This window comes from Phodopus roborovskii, unplaced genomic scaffold, assembly GCF_943737965.1.
Source record: "Phodopus roborovskii unplaced genomic scaffold, PHOROB, whole genome shotgun sequence".
NCBI lineage: Eukaryota > Metazoa > Chordata > Mammalia > Rodentia > Cricetidae > Phodopus > Phodopus roborovskii.
Genome location: NW_026126547.1, coordinates 6916974 through 6930990, shown reverse-complemented (window position 1 = coordinate 6930990; position 14017 = coordinate 6916974).

The following is a 14017-nucleotide window of genomic DNA, read 5'->3' as shown; positions in this document are numbered from 1 at the left end:
TCTCAGGACATGGGATTCTCAACGTATTCTGCAGCTATTCTTGTAAAATTACAAGCAAAGGGAGAGAAATGAGTCCACAAAGGCCACTGAGGACATGTTCTCTACAGATCTCTGTAGATATAGTTTGATCTGGAAATAAGGGATTAAGGATAATCAGAGTTTCCAGAAAGAAAATAACTGACCACATACTTGGACATTTCATAATTGTATCTAAAATTATGAAATTGAATATAAATGAAATTGTTTTAGTGGCATTTCAATCTCTTGCAAGTCCCAATATAAAACTACCTAAAGCATCCAGAGCAATTCACCAAGGAAAATAAGAATGGAAGGAGGGAGACAGAGGCAATGCCCATTTATAATAGAATGCTGAAATATTTTCAGGGATGTGTCCAAGAGATTTCTGTTTACTTACCAGGATGTTTATGGTAATTTCCCTGGGTGAAAAGATGAACAAGAATGCCTTACACATATGAAACTTGGCTTACAATTTTCTACAGTAAATAAAACATGCACTATGGAGAGAACTACGGAGTATCTTCATAAGAGGATGTTATTATACAATTGCTGTATTGGTCATGGTTCCATAATGTATGTGTGAGTGTGTAAGTATGTGTGCATGTGTGTGTTTGTGTGTGTGTGTGTGTGTGATTGTGTTCATGTGTGAGACAATGAGAGATTGAGAGAGAAAGACAGACAGAAAGACAGACACGCACACACACACACACACACACAGAGAGAGAGAGAGAGAGAGAGAGAGAGAGAGAGAGAGAGAGAGAGAAAGAGAGAGAGAGAGAGGATAAATGGGGGGAAATGAGTCCAATAAAACATGTGAAGAGCAGAGTTAGATATGGAATCAATACTTTAAACCTAGAATTACACTTTGTGTCAAAGTTTAAAATATCATCATCTATAAAGAAGGTGGATAAAGATACTATAAGAGCAAGTGTCTACAAATTACAGGATAGAAAGGATTCTCTTCAATACAGGAGTGTGATAGGAGATGCCATACTGTAAATATGTTTCTCATATTGGTTAATGAATAAAGCACTGTTGGCCAATAGTGTCGTGCCCGTCCCATCAGTAGGAAGAACGACAACAGTAGGATTCTTTTAAAGCACACTTTATTGGGAGCTCCAAGCTAAAAAGAGAGGACTGAAAAAGAGAAGGACCCCGACCCTACAGAGTGCCAAGCTTATATACTCGTGATGATGTGGATGTGCAGTGTTGTCTGTTTGGCTTAGGTCTCATGGGACGATTATGCATCACCCAATCGGGATAGGTGAGCAGCCATATTAGGATAACATCATATACTCATGCGCAGACGATTAGGATACAAAAAGTAAACAAGCTGACATGGCAAGCCTGACGAAGCCAGCATGGCTTCCTACAATTCCGTGCGTGGCTTCCCACACAATAGGAAAGCAAGATAGGCAGGACTGTGAGACTAGGAGGAGAGAGGAAGTAGGGAGGTGTCAGCATGTAGAGACTTGAGAGAACTGATGTCCGGGCCCTCTCTCTGGTAATATAAGACCACGTGGAAATACTTAGATTAATAGAAATAGGTTAATATTTAAGACAGAGCTAGCCAATAAGAAACATTAGAAACAGGCCAACAGCTTTATATCTAATAGAGGGTCTCTGTGTGTGTATGTATTTGGGGCTGTCCCGGCTGTGGGACCAGGCTAGTGGAAAAACTACTCATAACAAAATGGCATCCAATGTGGACTAAAGAATTTCCACTTAAAACTTAACAAAAGCTTAAAAAGGGTTTTAGAAACAAAACAACAAAGACAAGTAAGGCTTCTTGGTAACAGCATTTTTCTCTGATAGACTGTTTTGCTAGAGACAAACAGACTTGTGTGGCTCCTTTAAGGGAGATTTCCTGACTCAACATAAGCAGCAAAAAACTGCACAGCTTTTAACTTATTGGTGTGTATGAGAGCTGGCAATGGCAGTGAGCACATCTCTAAGCCGGCATCATGCTGCTGCATATCAGCATAGACTAAGGCAGTGAGCACAGCTCTCAGTTCTGGAGGTAAAATTACCTGCAGCCATCTTGGATAGACAGCAGCTGAAACAACTATGGCTTTCATTTTAGCAAAGTTGTTGTTTACCATTTAAAAGACTCATGGTTACAAAAAGATAAAGATTTACAGTAAAGACAGATTCATATTAAGGAAAACCTCTAAAGGTTTACAGTGTTTTAAAATATACGTAGGCTTGGGAGAGAAAAAGAAACAGGATAAAATGTTTTTAAAAAGAATACCAAAAAGAAAGAGAGTAGCTGGGTGTGGTGGTACATACCTTTAATTACAGAGCTCGGGAGACAGAGGCAAGCAGATCTCTGTGATTTCAAAGTAAACCTGGTATACAGAGTTAATTCCAGGACAGATAAAACTTACACATAGAAACCCTGTCTCAGTAAATGAAAAAATAAAGTAAGAGAAATAGAATAATAAAAAAGCCATTTAAAGTTTGAAGCACAGAAAGAATCTGCAAACTGTATGGTATTATATTGTCTTTAAATTGTTTGACTGCTGAGGAAATAACAACTGTTAAAACAAATGCTGCTGGATTAATCCAATTTATATATTTTTAAAATGCTTTGACTTCAAAATTTAGGTCCAAGGACAAGTGACTGGGGAAAAGGATTTCTAATTTTGTTTCCACAGAAAATAAAAAGCTGTGGATTCCTTCCAGACTAACATGGTTTGATCAAGCCAGACCCACTGAAACAGTGTCCCAGGTGATCCAACATTCAAAACAGTCGGGACAAGGCAGCCTTACAAACTACAGCCAGGATTTCTGCATCTTCTTAGGATCCCCAGGACAGCACCCCTACCAGCAGGAAGGAGTTTGTAAAGAATGACGCTCAAATTCCCAAATATCATTTATAAATGTTTGTTTTCATTTAAATAGGGTTGGTTATAAATGGTTAATAACCACAACTAATCTTCTTAAAGGTAAAAAATAAGGGGGGGGATTTTGGTATAGAAATGAATACTTTGTTTTGAAATGGATTTTCTTATATTGATTCAAATGTAAGGTCAATTTCGTGATATGTATATTTCTTTTGCTTAGGTATTGTGTTTATATAACTCATTTAATAATGTAATGTATAATTTATTACAGATTATGGATAGTTACCTATACTTGTCAAAACTTAGAGTTAAGTTAGTTAGGTTTTCAAGATACATAGAGATGTATTTGAGATAAATAGGCATTCTTCAATCCTTTCAAAGACCTACAGAATATGACATTTAAAATGGTTTAGGGTTTTTCTTTACAATGAGGCACAACTGCTCCTGGCATTACCACCTGCATCAGAAAGGAAGATGGACACTTAAGGAATGTATTATGGAATTTGCTTTCAATATGGCAAAACTATCCATTTGAGCAAGATACTCCTCTTGTCTGGACTGTTTGACTTTATGCTATATAAGCTGGACATGTAGAACCCACAGGAAAGTGACTGCTGATACACGATGGACATTGCTACAGGATTCCTGCTTCATGAAAGAGTCTGACAGACAGTCTTCAGGACAGGGAAAAGTGAATGACAAACTACCAATACAGGTGGACCATTTAAAGTTTTCTGCTATACTGAGGTGTCTGCCAGACACGCCATGGCCTATAGGCTGCATTTGGAACATTACAGAAGAACTTCAGGTGCCTGACTAGGTGAGTTGTTCCTGTCATTTCTAGAGTTTATATAGTATCCTTCTGTGATCTTTGAAGGAGTTGAAGACACATAATTGTAGTTATAGTTTTCCTTAGTTAGGATTATAGATAAGTTACATATAAGACTTTAGACTCACAACGATAGGATAGATGATAGAATATTTTCTTTAAATCTTGCTAAATGTTAATGAACTAAATATTGTTAACTGTGGCTCTTATTTAATAACTTTTTTGTTATATATTTTACTTCTTTTTATTTTAGACAGAAAAGAAGAGAAGATGGAAGATGTCATTCTGTAAATATGTTTCTCATATTGGTTAAGGAATAAAGCACTGTTGGCCAATAGGAAAGTAAGATAGGTGGGACTATGAGACTAGGACAGAGGAAGAAGTAGGGAGGAGTTAGCATGTAGAGAGGAGAGTACAGATGTCTGGGCTCTCTCTTCGGTAAGATAAGACCACATGGAAACAGATTTATAGAAATGGGTTAATATTTAAGACAGAGCTAGCCAATAACACATTAAGAACAGGCCAAGAGCTTTATATCTAATACAGAGTCTCTGTGTGTTATTTGGGGCTGGCATGGTGTTGGGACCAGACCGGCAGAGAAAAAAAACTACTCATAACAGGAGTGAGATGGAAATCCAGCTCCAAAGACTGGATAAGAATGGAACTGGAGCCCTAAAAATAGGGTCCCCAAAAGAAATGTTGGCATGTCCAGCATATGTCAGTATGTCAGCATTTTCACTGCAATTGGCTATCACAGGTACTTCCAAATCTTCGGTCAGGAATGGACTCTGTACCTCTCAGATTTCTCCTTACAGTGACTAATAGATTGATTAAATGGATTGTACTATCTTTGTGTGTGTGTGTGTGTGTGTGTTCACATTAAAACATGTGTGCACATACATATGGAGGCCAAAAGACAAATTGGGAGATTGTTATCTTCCTATATCTGGGACACAATCTTGCAATGGCTTGGAACTTACAAAGTAGCCTAGGCTGTATGACCTGAGAGTCCCAGCTATCTGCCTGCCCCTACCTTCCCAGATCTGAGATTGCAAGCTATTGTATGTACTATCCTCTATGTGGAAAAACTTTCATCTTTATAGGCTCAGCTTAGATGGCTTCCAAAATATCACAGATGGACTTTATTGATGCTTGATCTTTCCTCATAGAAAAACAAGGTAGAGACTGTCATTTTAAACTCACCTGAGTATCTTCCCAGATAATTGTGTTCAATTCTTTCCTATTTCCCTAGGACATGGGTCTCAGGGAGGGGATGCAGTATGTGGACTGGAAGAAATGACTGCGTGTATGTTGCTTTTGGAGAAACCATCACTGATGCTTGGTAAATACGGATCAGTGCAACTGCTTTAAGGTCAGTCAATTTCTGCTAATAACCTTTATCCATCCTCTATAAATAAGACAAATAAAGTCAAAATGATACAATCATTTCCCACATTTTACATAGGTTTTCAGGTTCAAATTCAAGTCTTCATAATTGTTCAATAGAAACTTTACTGACCAAATCATCTCTCCATGTCCTCTTTTGTTCCTTAAAAGTTATTGCTCCAGCTCTCATGTCTGAAAGTACCCATACCATATCAATTCAAATTAATTTTTGGTCTATATTTGATAGCTGTTTATATAAAATCATATATTTGTGTTTCTCTGTTACCATTATGATGCAGATGGCTACTGTCCTGAATAATAATGGCCCCATAGGCTAATAATTTCATACTTGGTTCTCCGCTGGTGAAATTGTTTGGAAGTTTAGGAGATGTAGCCTTCATGGGGGACCTGTAACACTAGGTATAGTCTCTGAGGTTTTGAAAGAACTGTGCAATTCCCCATGCGCTTGTTATTTTAGGATTCGTTTTTATTTATTTATATATTTATTTACAATTCATATATTTATTTAATTTATGATTAAAATACGTAAATAATTACATATATTTTAAATATTTAAATGAACATTTCATTTGTTTATGTATGTGTATATATGTATATGTATATATGTGTGTATATGTATTTATATACATATATAGAGAGAAAGAGAGAGAGAGAAGCATATTGGTTTGTACATATATGTGGATTTCCACAGAGATAAAAGACTTTATAGCCTCAAAGGAAGAATTACAGTAACCAAACAGAGGTTCCGAGAACTAAACTTGGATCCCCTGGAAAATCAGACCTAATATTACCCACTTATCCACCTTTCCAACCATTTTCATTATTTTAAAATTACTAAATGGTGTGCATCTGTATCAAACTCTTACCATTCCATGGTTGGTGATCATTAAGTTGTCATTTGCTTTGTGTTATGACAAACAATGTTGCTACAGAACATTTCCTATGTGCTTTTGTGGGCATGTGTCTACACTGCTTTTAGCGGTTTCTTTTGTTTGTAGGGTATTTATGTGTTTGGTTTTCACAAACAATAGCATATTACTTTCCAAGGTTGCCATTTTTATTCCTATCATGAGCACATCAATACACCTATTGCACTAAATTTTCACTAATGTGCCCATTTATTGCCTTTACAAGTTTATGTATTCTGGGGTCTACATCGTTCTTTTTCCACTGAGTTTTACTTGGTAGAAACATGATGTATCTAAGAATAAAGGTCAGTTACTAGATTCTACAGCAGTGTTGGATATACTATTATTCTCACCATGTGACATTAGTGGTGGGAAAGTTATATTCAGACAGAAAATATAGTGTTGAATATTTTCCCTCTATGTTTTAAATTCATTTATGTAATAGAGCAGTGAACTACCTTTGTTAGTCTACTTTTAGTAAAGAGTAATTCAATAAAGAACTGAAGTGAAAGAGGAAAAGATGGAGGAAACGCAGAAAGAGAGAAAGGGAGAAAAAGAGAAAGAAAAGGTAAGAATGGGGCATGAAAAGGAAAGGAGAGTGTCAGGGAGGGTCTCACCCTCCCTGAGGACCAGAAAGGTGATGGGATGGGGGGGTAGGGGAGGATGGCAGAATGGGAGGGTGAGGAAACTAGGATTGACACATAAAACAAACTTGTTTCAAATTTAAATTAAAAATATTATCATTAAAAAAAAGAAAAGGAAGGGAGAATATAAGGAAAATAATTCTTTTCACAAACATAAAATAAAGGTATATCAAAAAGGGTATTTTAAAGAAAATACTTTTATAAAATATAATGTATCATTCAAGACATTTCTTCATATTTTGTCAGTTTAAATAGTTTACATAAGTGACAACTCAAGAAACCAAAACTTACCTGATTATATATTTTCTAAAACTTTGTAGCTATTAGAGTCATGAAGAAAAAAATAAAAAGGAAATTTTAGGTGATTCCCACATACCTATCATCTAGATAGCATCCAGCATCTATATATCTATCATCTATTTATCAATCATCTATTCTATAGTCTGAATGTTTATCATCTATTGATTCTATTAATCTATTTATCAATATATCTTCTACCATGTATACCATCCACCACTTATCAATAATCTCTTTATAACCTATGTATTATTTATAAATCCATAGACCTCTTCCTCTATCTATAGAATGTTTTTCATGTATAAAAAGTATACATGATAATGAAAACAAGGAATTCCAGAGATCTCTTGTATACTCTAGCTTGACATAGGAATTCTGAATCTAAAGTTCCATCTAAGCCAACAGGCCTAATTCAATGAAACCAGTGGTAATAGGACCTAGCTGAAGTGTGAGATATCCACATTCAATCTAAAACAGACAGGGAGGAGAAATTCCCTTCTCATAGACTTCTTGGTTCTATTAGGAGCTTTCTCTGATTGGTCAATTTTCATACATACCTTGGAGTGCAATGTACCCCACTCAGACTACTGACAAAAAAAAAGAAACTTATCCAAAACTAATTTCAAAGACACATAATGTTTAGCTAAGTATATGTATATTCTGCCCAGCAATGATTATACATAAAATTAAGGTCAGAAAATACAAATGTGAATAATGATCACATTGTCCCAAGGGAATAGACATCTGTCTGCAGCTGCCAAGTTGCAGCTCTGGGGATTTGGAAGAGATCATTATCTTTGGTTTGCTCCTGTGGACTGTTTGTGCTCCAGTACACTGTTCTGTGGTGTTCACAGAGGTATGCCCATTTGGATTTTCCTATATTTTAACAATATAATGAAATCTCTGAAATTTGTAATAGCATCTTTTAAAATATTATCTACTTTACTTTTTGTGATCAGAATATAATTATATTATTCATACCTTTCCTTTACTCTCTCCAAGCCTACCAAAATACTTTTCCTTTATCTTCTTTCAAATACATAGCCTATATTTTCATTAATTGTAGTTACATGTGTGTCCTTACATACAGAAACAAAATGAAAATAACTATAATTTCATAATACAACTGTTGCACCTAAGGATCAAGTATTGCTGTTGAAGAGGCATCAGCAAGATTTTAAGATTCAAAAGAACAGAGTTTGCTATGAGATTGTGTCCTGGAAATGTAACTAATCATACTCATGAAGGTTCACTGAAATTAATGCCTAAACATGAACTGAACAAAGAAAACAAATATGGATGAGAGGAAAACATGTAAAGCTCCAATCCCAAGATGAACAACTACAGCCAACTGAGGACTTTTAGGACCAGAAGAAATAGATCTTCCCTACTGAAGACATACTGATTATTTATCCAATACCATTGGTCAGCTATGACAATACTCTTAGACTACCTTTTTTTTTTTGCATGCCATGTCTTTGACAACACAAATTAAAATACAAAAGTGAGTAAAAATTCCATATACATTTACCAAATTATATTAGAGAATGATAACTCAAACATTTAACTAATAGATAAAGTTTCCTCTAGAAAAAAATGAAACCTTTCTTTTGGTGTAAAGGATTGATTTAAAGGGAAAGATCTCATGTTATAGCTCTTTATTATTTAATCAAGAAAATGGCAGACATATTTTCACCAGGCAAACATATAAGAATCTTCAGTACTGAAATTTGTGTGATAGTTTGACCTAAACATTAAAATATTTCTTTGTTACATATGACTGAGAGACTATGAGCTGGGAGACTTTCTAGAGTTCACATGCAGCAATAATCTTATTTAACACTACATTGATAAACAGTGAAAGCTTGTAATGCTCTGCTCTTTAATTGTTAGCAGAGTCAGCTAGAAATCCATGCCCCAACACAAATGCATCTGAATTAATTACACGGTTTATTTACTTATGCACACAGCCCTCTGTGCAGTTCATGAGAAGGAAAAGAGGCAACAATGTGTTAATTTGTTCTTAAATCTCAATCCCTATGAAGAAAGATATAAACACCAATAGCCAAAAGCATATCCACAAAAAAATCTACAAATAATGGAAGCTTAACAAATATCTAAAAATACAAAGAATCATGTTCAAATAAATCTATTTTCATATTAAATTCAAATTAGCATAATTTTATGAAACAAAATGAACCAATATCAAAATCATTGAGTCATTGTAAAAGTAGAAGCAAGTCTCTTACTAAAATCTTCCACAAGGTGAAAAAAAGTATTTCTCTATTATTAAGCATAGCTGGAATAAAACATGCCACTCATCTGTTGTACATCTCTAAGCCTGCTGAGAGCATTGCAAGCACACACACACACACACACACACACACACACACACACACACACACACACACACACACGGATATGTGTGTACACAGGCCTAGTAGCACCTATTCATCTGTCAGAGAGATGAATGGGTTGCTACTTTACCCTCTGCCCAGTAGAGAGTACCAGGACTCTTTTCATGGGTTGCTTTAATGTTTTGCTGTGTGATAGTGAGAAATCAGAATGTCAGGCCTTCTTTCCATTGCCTTTTGGCACAGCTGATACCACTGGTGGATAGTGGTATTGGCTTTGGAGGAGCAAAGTTTCCATATAAGAGTTCAGCAAATAAATGACAGTCTTAATTCCATCAATGAACTGTTCTATGCATCACTTCTAATATAATGAGAGGTCCCTTTTCTCTTGTCACAGCTGGTCCTTTGAACCCCAAATAAACACACAAGACCTATATTAATTATAAAAGTGTTGGCTGGTTGGTTGGGCTTCTTATTGGCTAGCTCTGTCTTAATTATTGACCCATTTCTATTAATCTATGTATTTACATGTGGTCTCGGCTTACCAGAGAAGGGTCCAAACCTGCTACTTGTTTGACGGGCTACATATCGACTGTGTATGCTTATGTTTCCCAGAATTATCCTCATCTCCTAGTCCCACCCATTTCCCTGCCTCTATTGGCCACAGTGTTTTATCTGTCAACCAATAAGAGAAAAATATACACAGAAGGACAACCCATATGACTTCTAATGAAATAGGACTTTCTTCTAAGGTATTGAGAAAATATGCTGCTGTTATTTATCTCATATTAATCCAGCCTCTTATGAATGGAAGGCTATTCAGTATCCTCAGTCTGTGATCAGAAGGGTAGCATCAGAGTTGACTTTGTAGTGAAACACAACATTCTGAGAAACTCCTGCTTCATGAATATTATTATTTCAACAAGATTTCCCATAGTTGTTCCCTGCCTTATTACTATGTCAGGAAAGAAACAACTTAAGGAATGGTTTATTTCAGGTTTCAGGTTGAAGTAATATTTCAGTTTCTGGTGGCTGGGCAAATATGGCAGCAAGAGCCTGAAAATGTTGGTCACATTGCACCTTGCACCTGCAAGCAAGAAGCAGAGAATGGTGAGTGCTATTGCTCTTCTCATTTACCCTGTTGATTCAACTCTAGACCATATTCAGGTTTGTCTTGCCATGTCAGTTATCTACATAAGCCATCATAAGAATATCCATAGGCCCATGTTCCAGATCAAAGTATTTGAAAATCATTGTTAATTTCCACATCTCCATAAAATCTTAGAATATTTGGGGACTCAACGTGGTTTGTGTGTGCTGGATGATTTCTGCTTATAATTCTAAATCAATCTGCATTGATTTAGACCTATGGGTCTGTAATTGATCTGTGGAGGGTGACATGAAATATGCAGTTTATGAGCCCAAACCCTATATAATCCAAAAGTCACTGTTAGAACCATGTGACATGGCCATTATGTCATTTCAAATATGCAGTATATCAGATGTGAACCCAGCAGAGCCAGGCTGGATCAGGGAAAGAATGAAGTAAAGAAATAGGTGTCAATTGCACTGATTCTAAAACTAGAAATCTCACTTGGTGGCAACTTAGCTACAACCTCAATCTCTATTTACACATAACCTCTTACTTGCTTTGCTTTTTCAAATAGATTAAGGTTTATATACATGTTTATGAACAGTGTATGTGGGTTTTTATTCTGTCTTTGCCTTTTATAAATAACTCCAGTAATGTTCTTTATATCCTTATAGCTCATGTTTTGTGTTTTTGGTTTTGGATTTTTCCTTTTTAAACAAATCTCGGCATGAGAAATCAGTGTCCTTTCCACCACTGATTTCTGTGAATATACAATATATTTGGAAGTTTTACTTCTAAGGACATTTATTCTTCTTTTCCCTTCTTTGTGACATTATGGATATTCTTACACATAAACAAAGCACATATGGATGGATTTGTTTAGGGCATGTCTCTAGGACAGAAACTGGTGAGTCATATATCTTCCTTTTTCAGCTTTAATAGATCAACCTACAGATGCCAATTAAAACGTCTCTTGGCAGCAGATGGAAACTTGTTACTTCATTCTAGGTATTTTCTGGCTTTTAAATTATATACTCTTCAGGGCACCTATTTGTCCATCATAGTTTTTATTGTTATTAATACACTTTCTTGGTCAGAGTCTTACAGTTGAAGAATCTGAGATATAGACATTTTGGAAGACACAGATTTATTGTCAGCAGGAAAGAAATGACGACAAAAAGCAGTACAGTTCATTAGTTCATTTTGTTATCTCCTGCCTGTGGCTGCACAGGAGAGTGTATTACAAGGCGACACTAGTCTGAGAACCATCTATGAGTTGTAAAAGTAAGAGGGAAATTACCACTTTGAATCTCATTAGGATTGGTACTCATAAAAGAGAGTGAGTTCTTGTGGATTTTATATAGCTCTATTTATACTTCTGCAGTTAGCTCAGAATAGACACTAGAGCTGTTCAAGGCTAATGCATTGATGTGATAATAGAGACAAGCATGTGCATCTCCTTGGAATTCATACCTATTGGTAAATGTCTTGCCTGTGAAGTTTATTTATGATTAGAATAAAAGTAGAGGCCTTTTGGATTCTCCCAATGACTCCTGACTGCCCGGATTTTCAAGCATTTTACTAGTGACCTGTTAATCTTAATGGGCTTTTGATGTAGGTATGAGCCACTTAACCACATGCTATTTCTACATCTACTGGTGTAGTTATAGTATTTTCATTGTGTCAAACCACATTAGAATTAAATTGACAAATATTCAGTTAACCTTACTTTCCTTGAATAAAATTAATGTTCTTGTAAGGGGTCATTGATAATACAAATTGGACCCGATAATTAAGAGTAAGTATTCACATGTATTTATAAATAAGTAAACATTTTGTAGTCTTATCATATGCTTCAGTTTGTAGGTTACTTTAAATGTTTCCATTTTTTCTTATCCATGAAAATACTCATAAAATATTTGTTTTATTCCTGTTTATTTTGTAATCTATTATATTTCTTTTGGCTTGCAATTTTCTAGAAAGAAAATTTAAAAATAATATTTACTTTAATTCTCAGGAATTCTTTTTTCTGTTTCAGTGTGGTAAATTGTAAGTGTCTACATTTTGCCTTTGTTTGCAACTTTACTTATATAAGTGTGCTAATAATGTTTTCCTAACACTTTAAAACATTTATAGTCTCTTGTTATGTTTTTTATTTCTAGCCTTGGTTTATTTATCTTTAAAATATCTATGGTTCCTTTTTTGCCAGGTACTATTAACTATAATTGCCCAAATCAAATATTAAATAAGATATGGAAAAATAATTGTCTCCTATAGTTGAATCATTTTAGCTTTATTGACATTACTATACTGCAAAGAGAATATTGCCTTATATTTATGTTCTTAATCAAGTTATTCCATGCTTATATGTTAGTCTTTAATATGTTTTCCTGATGGAAACTTGCAATCAGGCTTTTCTTTAAAGAGCCTAAGATATTTCAAACTGGAAAAATACTTACTACCTAATATCTGGCTATTTCCGTTACTAATTGGTCATCATTACTTTTAAGCCCTGTTAGTAGACAGAGATAGGAAGTTCATTTAAAATTCATGTATTCATAATCACACCTTGAATTCAATATAATTTTTCATTCTACCCTGTATTTTATCATTTCATATTTATTTTTCCTTTCTCCCATTGTAAAAGCTTCAATTACAACAAAATCAATAATTTTATTCCTTAGGTCTAGCTTACAGTACACATAAAGATATTCCATATTTTGTGGGATGATTTCATGCTTGTAAAATTTATACACTGCTTCATAAACTTCAGTGCTTTTCTCTTTCATTCTACCCCCAGCCTGTTTTTCTGTTTCTATTCATAATATTCTTACATATTGTTAGAGTTTATTTTCCAAATCATCTCAAAAATAAATACATGTTCCTGTCATATTAGAGAAAAATTCAAAGCTCCTATATGATTGCACCATGTATTTCTGTGAGTGGAATCATCTTTCTAACATAAATATGTTCACATACTTTCCTTGTTTATTTATACTTGATAAGTATGTTCTTAAGATAGTTAATCAAAGCCAGTCAGTGGTCACACATGCCTTTGACCCCAGCACTATGAAGGCAGATGAGGCAGAAGTGGATCTCAGAGTTCAAGGCCAAAGTGTTCCACACAGCCCTGGACAATTAGGGCTACACACACACACACACACACACACACACACACACACACACAGAGGAAGAAAAGAAAGAAGGAAAAGAAATGTAGAAATGTAGTTAATCAAATGCTGAGAGTGGAGACATCCTTGCATTATTTTGGTTTGTGATAACTCCATATTCAATATGTTGGTCCACAATAGTTGCTAAATTTTCTCACAGTGGCATAACAATACACCACAAACAGTTGCTTTAAAAATTTATATTATTTTGCCAGCACACACCTATAGTCCCAGCACTCAAGAGACAGATGCATGTGTATCTGTGAATCAAGGATAGCCTGGTGTACAAAGTTCCAGGACAGCCAGAGCTGATAAATAGAGAAATCCTGCCTTGAAAAACAATAACATAAAAGTGTATTATTTTATTTAAAGATGGTCAAGGTAAGAATTTTAAACCCCTAACTTAGGTAACCAAATCTTTCTTTCTAGAAGCATTGGTGAGAAGAGTTGC